Source organism: Stegostoma tigrinum, chromosome 11 (genome assembly GCF_030684315.1).
Source record: "Stegostoma tigrinum isolate sSteTig4 chromosome 11, sSteTig4.hap1, whole genome shotgun sequence".
Classification (NCBI taxonomy): Eukaryota; Metazoa; Chordata; class Chondrichthyes; order Orectolobiformes; family Stegostomatidae; genus Stegostoma; species Stegostoma tigrinum.
Window position 1 is genome coordinate 13582572 of NC_081364.1, and position 10178 is coordinate 13592749.

At 43.6% G+C, this 10178-nt stretch overlaps 1 long non-coding RNA gene across 1 annotated transcript in view; it reads right to left on the reverse strand.

Moving 5' to 3' along the window:
* The window catches only part of LOC125460440 (uncharacterized), a 209527-nt gene extending 204962 nt beyond the window's left edge, over positions 1–4565 (reverse strand). The window contains exons 1-2 of the long non-coding RNA XR_007249257.2: positions 4460–4565; positions 4055–4135 (exon numbers count right to left, since the gene is read on the reverse strand). This is a non-coding gene — a long non-coding RNA (uncharacterized LOC125460440). The remainder of the gene's footprint in view (positions 1–4054; positions 4136–4459) is intronic.
* Between the last annotated feature and the right edge of the window lie 5613 nt (positions 4566–10178).

The following is a 10178-nucleotide window of genomic DNA, read 5'->3' on the forward strand; positions in this document are numbered from 1 at the left end:
GCCCCATTCATACAAAGATGATGAAGGAGCTGAGCTCTGAAAACTTGTGATTTCAGATAAACCGGTTGGACTATAGCCTGGTGTCGTGTGACTTCTGACTTTGTCCACCCCAGTCCAACACCAGCACCTCCAGATTGTGATATTGTCTGAACCTATGCCATAATACAACTGCTGTTGCGACAAATCCAAGAACAGGATGGCCGTAGGCTGAGATTTTTTTGCGGAATCTGGTGGGACACACCTACTCATTGTGACATTTCCAACACCCTCCCGTCCCAGTGAAAAACTTGTCTCATGGAGAAACAGGAAAGGTGCTTGAAAAGCCATGTTCTTCCTTATAATTTGCACACTCATTAATTTTGCCATGCCGAATGTGTTGGCATGGCAACAAATAATTTGTACAGAAAATTTCATCTGTGCTGGATTCTGCAGGAGCTGGAACTTGTTGGAAAGCAGCCAGAGAATATTTAACTAACTTAACATAGAATTAAATATTCCTGTCTCCAAACAATAGCTTCCTCAATTGTCCACAACTTGGAAGCTGAGGATTATTACCCTCTGTCTGTTTCTTGTCACTCTATTGGAAGAGGCAATGCATTTGGATTGATTCCTATAATGACACTTTTAGTAGGGCTCTGATATTCCATGGATGTTGTCCCAGTCTGTGACTGTTTGACAGAAAACCAGCTGTACTGCACGAAGAAGCAATTTATACATTCCTCTGATCACTGAGAAATGATTTAATAGTCAATCAGGGCAGTATTTGTATTTTTTGAAGAAGGGTCCAGGCCCGAAATGTCAGCTTTCCTGCCCCTCTGATGCTGCTTGGCCGGCTGTGTTCATCCAGCTCCACATCTTGTTATCTCAGATTCTCCAGCATCAGCAGTTCCTACTGTCTCTGAGTGTCTATAGTAAGGCAGGATCATTGCCTGAGACATCGTTTTCTCCTTTGCCTCGGCTGAATTTGAGAAGATTTCTACATCATCTTTCACAATCTCAGTGCTTTGTAGCCAACATATTCCCTTCAGAATTGCTGTTATTAGGTGGAGGCTAATTTGCGCACAGCAAGCTCACGGTGAAGCAAGCCACTTGGTCACTGGTTTTGTATGTTAATTGAGCAGGAGCCCAGCAGAAAGAGGTTATCTTCCATTGTTTATTTTCAAGGATATGTATTTGACAATTTTCCCTCAAGCCTGCACCTCCCATCAGTGCAGCACTCTCTCAGCTCTGCGCCAAATCATAGAATCCCTACAAGTCTAACCAGGCCATTCGGCCAACTGTGTCAACACTGATCCTCCAAAGAGCATCCCACCCTCCTGGACACAGTAACCTTGGATTTCCCATGGTTAATCCACGTAACCCACACATCCCTTAAGACTATGCACAATTTAGCAAGGCCAATCCAGCCAACCTGCACATCTTTGGACTGTGGGAGGAAACCGGAGCACCCGGAGAAAACACACGCAGACACGGGGGAGAATGTGCAAACCCCACACAGACAGTCACTCGAGGGTGAAATCAAGCCCAGGGCCCTGGTGCTGAATGTCAGACAAGATTACGTACTCATCACCTTCTTAGCACAGACATTGTGGAGCTTCACCTGGATAAAAACATGGACTGTGATGTTTTGCAGGGTTTCACATTTGTAGAAAGATAAGGCAGAAAGGCCCACCAGAACTGAGTTCTGAAAAAGACACATATTAGACTCAAAATGTTAACTGTTTCTCCCTCCACAGATACTTTTATTTCCTTTATTCATTCACAGAATGAGCGCATCACTGGCTAGGCAGCATTTATTGCCCATCCCTAATTGCCCAGAGGGCAGTTAAGAGTCAACCACATTGCTGTGGGTCTGGAGTCACATGGAGACCAGACCAGGTATGAATGGCAATTTCCTTCCCTAAAGGACATTAGCAAACCAGATGAGTTTTTCCAACAGAGATAATGGGAACTGCAGATGCTGGAGATTCCAAGATAATAAAATGTGAGGCTGGATGAACACAGCAGGCCAAGCAGCATCTCAGGAGCACAAAAGCTGACGTTTCGGGCCTAGACCCTTCATCAGAGAGGGGGATGGGGGGAGGGAACTGGAATAAATAGGGAGAGAGGGGGAGGCCCACCGAAGATGGAGAGTAAAGAAGATAGGTGGAGAGAGTGTAGGTGGGGAGGTAGGGAGGGGATAGGTCAGTCCAGGGAAGACGGACAGGTCAAGGAGGTGGGATGAGGTTAGTAGGTAGCGGGGGGTGCAGCTTGGGGTGGGAGGAAGGGATGGGTGAGAGGAAGAACCGGTTAGGGAGGCAGAGACAGGTTGGACTGGTTTTGGGATGCAGTGGGTGGGGGGGAAGAGCTGGGCTGGTTGTGTGGTGCAGTGGGGGGAGGGGAGTTTTTCCAACAATCAGTTCACAGTTATCATTGGATTCTTAGTTCCAGATATTTTATTGAATTCAAATTCCACCATCGGCCGTGGCCAGGATTCAAAGCTGGGCCCCCAGAACATTATCAGGGTGTCTGGATTAACAGTCCAGTGATAATACCACTAGGCCATCACCTCAGCTGCCAGATCTGCTGAGTTGCTCTAGCATTCTCTGTGCTTGTTCCACCAGGATTGTAATGAGAAAATCACATCTTGAGGTAATCAAGGCCTGGTCATTGCAAAAATGATGAGATGAAGTCTGGACGTGTGGTGATAAAGTAAAGAAAGCCTTTCATTTATTTATTACTTTTCATGACCACCAGACACCTCAAAGTGTCTTCCAGCTAATGAAGTGCTTTTGAAAATGTGAACAGCGATCAATTTGCACATAGCAATTTCACACGGAAGACATGCATGCTAATGGAAAGGTTATTAGTTCCAACATCCAATAATTCCTTCCCTAATGGTACTGTGGATCTACCTGCAGAACATGGACTGCAGCAGTTCAGAAAGGCAGCTCACCATCACCTTCTCAAGGGCAACGAGGGACAGGAAATAAACACTGTCCCAGCCAGTGACACCCGTATCCCACAAGTGAATAAAGAAAAACCTCTGTTATGGTGCATAATTATTAGTATAACCCCTCTTCCCCACTCTTCTTCACCATAATACTGTGGGATTTCTTAACATCCACCTGAACAGGCAGACGAACTTCAGTTTAAGATCCCATCCAAAAGCCTACATTTCTGACAGATCAGCGGTCTCTCAGTATCCTACTGGGGTGTCAGAGTTGATTTTTGTGCTGAAGTCCTGGAGTGGATATTTTACTCAGAACCAAGGCTGTGACAAACTGAACTACATTTCATACTCAAAGATGGAGGACAGCGGTTGTGGGTGATGGAATAAGATTGACCAGGGAAAACCGGATTGAAAATCAGAATCAATTTCAAAACAACCACCCTTCTACCTCACAGGAAAGTTATTGTGTTCAGGCCAGAGGTATTGACCGAAATTCAAGAGAACGGCAAGTGCAGGAAGATTTGGTTCATCCAGCACTTAAGCTTCAAAGGAGAGGATTCACCTTTAAACATAGAACGTAAAGGTATTAAAAATGGTTCTGCGTACATAAGCAATAAAGCCACAGACCAGACGTATTATGATTAACTGAACTGCAAAAAAAGATCATTGGTACTTCATTAACATTTAACATTTGTCATTGTCCAAAACAATTTGCCTGGGAAAAGGTAAAATATGAACTTTACATCATTGGAACTATTTCTCAAACTGCACGATCGCACCATATACTCCCATTGCACAGGCTCCCTCAGTGTTTCTTCATATACATCCTGATGCACAAAGTTACTGCAACCATTAAGCTTCCCATGAGAGAAGGCAGTATTATTACAAGACCTGCATTTATGTAGTGCCCTTCAAAACCTCAGCCATCTCGAAGCACTTTACAGACAATAAGTAGCCACAGTATGAAGTGTGCTCACAGCACGCTCCTATAAACCCATGAAATGATAAAGTCAAAGCATTTGCTTGAGCATTGCTAACAGGTTTAAATTTTGACCAATGCACCAAGAAGAACTCCCCTCCCCTCAGCTATTAACATGCTGGAATAGCATCCTTCACATCTACCTGAGATGGGAGAAATCCGGGACTTCCAACACTGCAGCATTCTTCCTGTATCTTATCATTAACATGATGTATCCATTGGCTCTGTAGTCAGATGACAAAATACAATTACTACATTGTTCAATATATTTGTCAATTAGACATCATAATGTTAATTTTAATCAGGTCCTCGAGGGGTCAAAGTAGCAGAAATTATATAAGCAGCACTGGTGGGATTAAATGTAAAACATCAAAAATATTAAACTGTTAGAGCCAATAAATTGCATAAGTACAAGCATAAGACTAACCTAAACCCAATCTGCAGTAAGATGTTCTCAGAAAACCATTGTAACATGATAATCATGTCTGTGAATAATTGATTTTACTCATTATTTTCTGTGTGAAAGTAGTCCATTTAATTAAACATACTTGCAAGCAGAACATCCTTTCTTCTGCAATGTCGTGGCTCTTAGAGCAAATTTCCCTTCAATTCTTCATCAGAATTTGGTCCCTTGATCAAACCATAAGTACAGACCTCCAACTCAGCTCCCCCTCTGGGTGGCACAAAGAATTGCGTCACTATCTCTGGGCCCAAAAATTCTGGTTCAATTCCCACTTTGGAATCGAGAACCGAAACAGCTTTGCAAGCCGATGCTACCAGTTTTTGCTTTTCCATATTAAGACTGTCTTCACGGACAGGGTTGTTTCCCTCTATATCCTTCCTATTCAGGTACTCATCCAGGTGCTTCCTGAATGTTACTATTGTGTCTACTTTCGCCATCTCCTCTGGCAGCACATTCCAGACACTCACCACCCTTTTGTGTAAAAACTGTGCCTCGCACTTCCCTTTCAAACTCCCCCTCAACCCTGTACTTTGAAGCTGTGTCCTCCAGTAATTCACCCCTCCACCCTGGGAAAAAAGTCCTCATAAATTCCACTCCATCCATGCCATTCACAATCTTATGAACTTCTAGCAGGAAAGATGATTTCCCTGGTTCAGGAAAGTTTAACCAAACAGGGTGAGTATCAATATGTAAATCCTTGTAATACACAACAGGTAAAAGCAGGTGGGTCTCCTAGTCAGTTAGAACCATGTGTAATCTTCAGCTGAACAGCCTCCCATTGTTAAATGATGCAGTGTGGAAGTTCTTGCCATGAGTAAAAGTTATCGTCATTTGGAAGGCTTATCATACATTCCCTCCATTCAGGAGACAATAGATTAGTTTGCTTTGATACTCAGTGTATATTTCTTTGATAGCTCCTATGTGATGCCTGGTTAGCTCAGTTGACTAGATGGCTGGTCAAGAGTGATGCCAACAGCACGCGTTCAGTTCCTGCTCCACCTGAGGTCATCATGAAGGTACTACATTCTCAACCTCACTCAACGTGTTCTGAGGAAGGGACGCTGGATCTGAAATATTAACTCTGTTTTTCCATTCACAGATGCTGTCAGGCCCGCTGAGCTTTACCAGCAACCTCCGTTTCTGTTCCTGATTTACAGCATCCGCAGTTCTTTCAGTTCTCACCTAATGTGTGGCGTCTCTCAGGTTTAAACATGGCAGTTGCCTCTGTCCAATGAGGAAAAGGCCCTTTGGGGCTTTAGAGTTACTGAATATCATCAAATAATTTTAATGTTTGTTTAGGAACAGAAAATGAATAATGTGTAAAGGTCTGAAAAGCTGAGGAGTCGCGGTGAGGTTGTACAGGATGTTGGTGAAGCTTCTTCTGGAGTACTGTGGCCAGTTCTGGTTGCCCTGTTACAGGAAAGAATGATATTATTAAACTGGAAAGGGTTCAGAAAAGATTTAGCAGGATGTTGCCAGGAACGAAGGGTTTGAGCTATAAGGATAGGCTGAGTCTTTTTCCACTAGAGAGTAGGAGGTTGAGGGGTGGCCTTATAGAGGTTTATAAAATCATGCGGGGCATAGATAAGGTGAATTGCAAAGGTCTTTTCCCTCAGGTGGGGAAGTTCAGAACTAGGGAGCATATTTTTAAGGTGAGAGGAGAAAGACTTAAAAAGGACATGAGGGCATTTTTTTTACACAGCAAGTGGTTCACGTGTGGAATGAACTGCCAGAGGATGCAGATACAGTTACAATGTTTAAAAGACATTTGACTAAGTTCATGAGTAGGAAAGGATTGGCAGGAGACAGGCCAAATGCAGGCAGGTGGGAATAGTTTAATTTCAGAATGTAGTCATTGTGGACTAGTTGGACTGAGGGGTCTGTTTCTGCATTATATGACTATGAGTCTATGATTTGATGAGTGCTTTATGATGGTATCATATAGACTTGAGTGCGGGACTAGCTTTGGACCTTGAAGGGATTCAACGCCATGTAGTCTCTGTAACAATATCTGTCAGACTAATGTGATGTGTACTGAGCTTCTATCATGCAATATGCTGCATTTTGTTTAATACAGGAGCCTCTTTCTCAGTAGACTACCAAGTAGCTCTGTAAATTGTGACCAGGAAAGAAGATGTTGGCAGCAAATCTACCAGTTTTATCTTACATGCCAATTAAGCTGTGGTGATGATTCATTTTACAACTGATAATATTTGGAATAGGATTGGGAACGTCATGTTAGGACCAGTTCAAGGTTTCATATCGTATGAAGCAACTGATGGGCATAGGATTAGGCATCAGATATCAGTTTCCCATGTAATTTATTGTGCTCTTTGATTGAACTCATCAATTAATGCTCTGAGGGTCGGAGTGGATTTGTTGGGCCAAAGGGCTGCTTTCCACACTGCAGGGACACAGTGAAAATTAATTACCGAGGTACTGCGCTGTGAATGACACAGGTCTTCTAGTTGGTGCTTGAGTATATAAGGGTCCTGATTTCAAGGCCAAAACATTTCATTGATTCCAGCTATTGTTGTTAAATAAGCAAACTCATCATCAGTAATAGGAGTTGACAGGCTCTTCATAAATTCAGACTCGCAGCAAACTACCCTGTAAAAGGCCATTGATAGCCACGAGCATGATGATGATGAGGATACATTGTTTAAACTACAAAAAAAAGACAAATAAAGAAGAGAAAGGGAAACCATAACGTGGGCCTTCCAAAGAGTTTTCCAAACTATACAGCCTCAGGGCTAATTTTTAGGCAGCTGTTGCCCTGGGCCTTGAAAACTACGTTGCTATAACAACGTGCCTGCTTTTTATATTGCAATCTAAGTGGCTAACCAGCTGTATAAAATGTATTTGTTTCTACCTTGGTTTGCATTTCACTAAAGTAATTGCTGATCTCTGTTATCAAGATTCATTCAACAGAACAGAACTGGACAGTTAGTGAGAACACAACTGACTTTCATCCTATCTCCACTAACACGTCTCACTTCCATTGCCTTTTGAACCCTTGTCTGGCAAAAAAGCTATTGATCACAGATTTAAATGATTGATTGAGTTGACATTCATTGCTTCTTGCGGGGAAAAATTTCCAGACGTTTTCCACACAGGGCTGTGGAGAAGTGTTTCCTTGAACTCCTTTCCTGAATATTGTGGCTGCAATTTTAAAAGATGTCTCCCATTCCCTCGACCCCTCAGTTCCCTCAATGCCAGCAGTGAAGAATGTTTCCCTCTGTCCACTCTCCCATTTCCTGTCAAATTCTGTAAAATCTCAACTTACACTTCTACATTCCAGAAAATACAGGCCAGTTTCTTTTCAAATCATGCTTTGCTCTCTCTCTAATTCCAATATGGCATCTGAAAACTTGAATGTCTGACAACATTCTGGTGCATCTGTCCTGCCCTCCTTTCCAGGCTAACATGTCCATTCTGAGATAAAAACAGAAATTGCTGGAGAAATTCACCAGGTCAGACTGCATCTGCAGAGAGAAAACAGAGTTAGGGTTTCTGAAGAAGGGTCACCGGACCTGAAATATTAACGCTGCTTTCTTCCTAGTCGCTGCCAGAACTGCTGAGTTTCTCCAGCAAGTTCCATTTCTATTTCAGATTTCCAGCATCTGCAGTTCTTTGTTTTTCCTCGAAGATCCTTCTGGGGGACAGCTTGTCGTTCTTAAGAAAACAGGGCACAGACCATACTATTTCTGTGATGCATTGCGTAGATAGATGAGGGAAAGGGATTTTTGTCCAAGGACAAGTAGTGATACAGTAGGTATTGCCACAGAAGTAGTAGTTTAAAGACTCCAAAAAGCATATTGAGTACAAGGGCTCAAACCTTACCATAGCAATTGGTGGGATTAAAACTCAAAATCTGGAATTGAAAGCTAGTCTCAGTTTTGGTGACCAAGGCCACTTAAAAAGTCTGGTTCACTATCACCCTTTAGGCTGGAAAATCTGCCACCCCTTACCTGCTGTAGCCTATTTGTGACTCCAAAGCCACTGCAATGCCGTTGCCTCTGAAATGACTGAGCAAGTTAAATCTGTCCTGGGACAATTAGGGATAGGACACCCATGTCTCATGTAACAAAATAGCTTGCAGACCCATCACATGCATAAACATTAGTTGCCACTATAATGCTGAAGTGCCTGAACAAAGGGTGGCATGGTGGCTCACTCTGGGAGGTGATGACCAAGTGATGCTACCAATAGACTGTTAATCCAGCGACCCAGATAATGTTCTGGGTCGCCGTGTTCAATGCACCACAGCAGATGGTGGAATCTGAATTCAATAAATATCTGGAATTATCAATTTAGTGATGACTGTGAATCCATTGTCATTGTCGTTGTCATTGTCATTGGTGCAGCACAGTGGCCTCACAGCGCCAGGGGTCTGGGTTCAATTCCCGCCTCGGGCGACTGTCTGTGTGGGGTTTGCACATTCTCCCCGTGTCTGCATGGGTTTGCTCTGGGTGCTCCGGTTTCCTCCCACAGTCCAAAGATGTGCAGGTTAGGTGGATTGGCCATGCTAAATTGCCCGTAGTGTTCAGGGGTGAGTTGGTTATAGAGGGATGGTTCTGGGTGGGATGCTTCAAGGGGCGGTGTGGACTTGTTGGGCGAAGGACCTGTTTCCACACTGTAGGGAATCTAATCTAATCTCAATCCCGTCTGGCTCACTAATGTCCTTTAGGAAAGGAAACTGCCATCCTTACCTGGTCTGGCCTATACGTAACTCCACACCCACAGCAATGTGATTGACCCTTAACTGCCCTCTGGGTAATTATGGTGGGCAATATATGCTGCCTAGCCAGTGATGCCCTCATTCTGTGAATAAAGAAGGGAAATAAAGAAGCCCTGCTGCCTCACAGTGCAAGGGATCTGGGTTCAATTCCACCCTCAGGTGACTGTCTGTGCAGAGATTGCACATTCTCCCCGTGCCTGCATGGGGTTCCACCAAGTGCTCTGGTTTCCTCCCAGAGTCCAAAGAAGGCCAAGCAGACTAGCTAAGGGAAATCTAGGCTTAGGCAGATAGGACATGTCTAAGTAGGATGCTCTTTGGAGAGTCACCTTGAATTCAGTAGGCCGAAAGGCCTGCTTCCACACTGTAGGGATTCTATTCAGACTGATTGGAGGGTGAGTGACTCAGTATGTGAAGGTAAACTGGCACAGATAAAGCATACTCTCAGGGACAGAAACAGAAGTTGCTGGAAAAGCTCAGTAGGGCTGACAGCTTCTGTGAAGAAAAAAAATCAGAGTTAACATTTTGGGTACAGTGACTCTTCCTCAGAACTGATGGTGGCTGGGAAAATGTCAGTTTACATGTAGAAACTAGGGAGGGGAGGGCAAGGTAGGGAGTAAATGATAGGATAGAGCCGAATGAGAGCAAAGAACAGTTAGACAAAGAGTTGCTAACGATCAGGCTGAGAGGGTGAATAGTGGTTAATGGGGACTGTTAGTGACTAACAACAGCACGTGTGTAATGGCAGGCTACGTGGTAACAAGGCTGATGTTTGGGGCAGGGGGCTGGGACATGGGTGAGTTTAGGCATTCTCTTAGACTTGAAGTGTCGGTCAGGGAGCCTGTCTAAGGAATCTTGTCAGAATAGCTGCAATCTGTACCTCACCCATGTTATACTCAATCAGAAAGTGAACATTTCCTCAGCTCAGTGTCAAAATGAAGGTGTCATGTTCAATTAGATGTTACAATTAATTGCAATGTCAGGGTCTTTAGGAAAGGTTGCAACTACCTGTGTTTTGAATTTTGATTCATTACAGAGGCAGACATAAAATTAATTAAATTTAACT